A 2,816-nucleotide genomic window follows, 5' to 3' on the forward strand; every position below is an offset into this window, starting at 1 on the left:
CCCAAACTAGGTATGTTAAAACATTTGTATCTTTACCAAAGAAGGGAATTTTTCTAGCTTTAGTACACAAATCATCCTTAATGTATGAACTAGACAACCTAGATGAATAAAAAGACATTTTTGTTTCTAAAAGTTTTCTTGTGTTACAACTACTTAGATTTCACCAAAGAATAAATTCCAGGTAAGGGAGGTGAACCACTAGGGTTGCTTAAGTACCAAGCCTTTTCCTTGCCAAAAATGTTCTAGGCTACTTACTTAGTAGTTGTTACTCCAAGATTACTTCTAATTTCACAAACGAAACTCAAAAGCAAACAAAGAAGTAGGACTCTAAGTTCGGACTCTAAAGGAAATCCTAAACGAAAAAAATGAAAACCAATGGTAAATTGAAGGAAACTTAAAGACAATGGAAATGTAAAGATGAGGTCTCCTAGGTGAGGCTTAAACTTTGGATCTAAGACACACTCACCGTCTACCAAATTTTAGGTTGTGAGACTTCTTGAGTCAAGTTAACAAATGAGGGAAGAGCACTTATGAACTCTACCACCTCACTTGCTTGAATTGGCCCTTTACACACAAAACAAATAAATGAACTTTTACAAAGGACAACTTAATGAAATGAGAAGGCAAACAAATTGGCAAAGGAAAGATGTGTGCAGCTCTAGCTTCTCATAAAACAAAGGGTGAATTGCATCAATTCACACTAAACTCTCAGCTGTAGGTGTTGCCCACTCGGAACAAATGGCTTCTGCAGAACTATTGAAACTGCTGTTGCACCGTGTCGAACAATTCTGGTGCAGAATTTGTCTCGGCTTCCCGTATCCAAGAGCCATCTTCTTGCACTTGTTTCTCATCAATGAACCTTCTTTGATGCTCCCACTTGGTAATAAACAATCTGAATTATGATTCACCTATTCAGCAACACCAGTTAGCCACGGTATACATCACTATAATGCCAGCAATTTGCAACCAAACTGACAGCAAAACAAGACCTTTTGTCAAACAGGTTGTGTGCAGAATTGCCAAAAACTCAAAATCAAACAATTAAACGGATAACAATCAAGGAGGCACTTCAAAATGATCTTAAGAATGGCTCTAGAACAGAGTAATAAAACAATAAAAGACCAGAAGGCAAAATTGTACGCAATTCAGCTATGTAATGAAATTAGAGCAACCTGTTTGTTAAAATGTCTCCCTGAACAAACAGAATTTTGACAGCAAAGTGGTAATTGTGCATAGGCAAATTCGATTTTGGGGTGTACTGGTCCAATTCTGCCTTTTAATGATATCACAATCTCTTTTGGAAGTATTCTTTTAATGTTTTATAGACCAAAGGTTGTTGCTACACCCATATTTTTGAATCAAACAACAATTACACTTTGGAATGACACAAACTCTGCATAGCTTCTCGGCAGTACAATTTGGACTGGAAAATTAAAGACGTGCTATATGCAAATTGCACAGAACTGACTAGATGCACCTTATGATGATTCTAACATGTTTCACAAATGAAATATGACTTGTTTAATCATATATTGTGGACAGAAACAGTGCAGAATCAAATTTGACTAGTGCAGTTCCTTATACAGCTCAATTTTCACAACTTGAGTAGTCAAAATTCAGAAAATGATTTAGACTTGACTTTGGACTTTGCAATTGGCTTGAAAACAGTATTTGACAATTGCTCAAAACAGCAGAAACATGATACAGATGATTGGCAATGATCTAATACACAATCTTACTCAATCACGCAGATTTGACTACCAAAGATGAATGCAGATCGGTTAACTACATTTGGCAACTACAATTGAACATTCCAGCATTGGAACCAGCCGAAGAACAAAGCTACTTCATGCTTATAATGGTTCAGGCATTGGATCATGCAGTTTTAGTTCAACAGCATAGTAAACCAGAATTTGACCAATGCAACAGTAACTAATTTTGCTGAAACAATTGTTTTTTTCATAATTAGAAAAATTTAGCACTGAAACAGATCTGAAATGGATGGCAAACTTTGAACACCTGAGCTCCTCTCATAACCGGTCTTTGCACTTAATCGGTGTAGCCAAATCCAGTACAATGTCAGCTAGTTAAAACTTGGTTTAAAACCAGATTTGATGACAAAATAATCAAAGTAACTAGACATGACCATGACAAACTGAAATTCGATGCTCAAACTACAAAAATACTCAAATGCAACAAGAATTAACCGAATTAAAATGAGAAATGACTCAAGCAAACACGGCTAGCATCAATTAAAACTCACACAGAACCTAAACACCACAACAAAGATGTCGAGACAGAGATGAAGAGAAGAACAAAATCAATACAGTGCAGGAAATTTCTGACAGAGTGGAAATGAAGGAAGTGACACTTATCTCACGGTTCTAGCTTGAACCATGCTCTGAATATCACTTGATACATCAAGGCATGATGTAGTCTTGTAGATCCGTGAGATCAGAGGTTGATAAAAGCAAGACAGCAGATGCAATCCAATGGAACAGTACCAACAGTACAGTTCCCGTTATAGATCTGGCTTGTTTGAAGAAATGGAATTTGGTGGAGATATGTAGGAGGTTGGCAGCGGAGATTGTGTTGCAGAGGCTAAATGAGATGGAGGGTAGCTTAAAGAGATGAATCACAACTCAGAAGGCTTCCACAAGAGGAAGAAAGTTGTAATGGAGAGGCAAGCTTTGAAGTGACTCTCGGAAGTAAGGAAACAGTTATGCATTTCAGCAGAGTTTCTTTAATTTCATCCAAAAGTGAATACATGGGCAGCCAAGGTGAGTTATATAGACTCCTCAACCTTTAGCTTGGTG

This window comes from Vigna radiata, chromosome 7 (assembly GCF_000741045.1).
Source record: "Vigna radiata var. radiata cultivar VC1973A chromosome 7, Vradiata_ver6, whole genome shotgun sequence".
Classification (NCBI taxonomy): domain Eukaryota; kingdom Viridiplantae; phylum Streptophyta; class Magnoliopsida; order Fabales; family Fabaceae; genus Vigna; species Vigna radiata.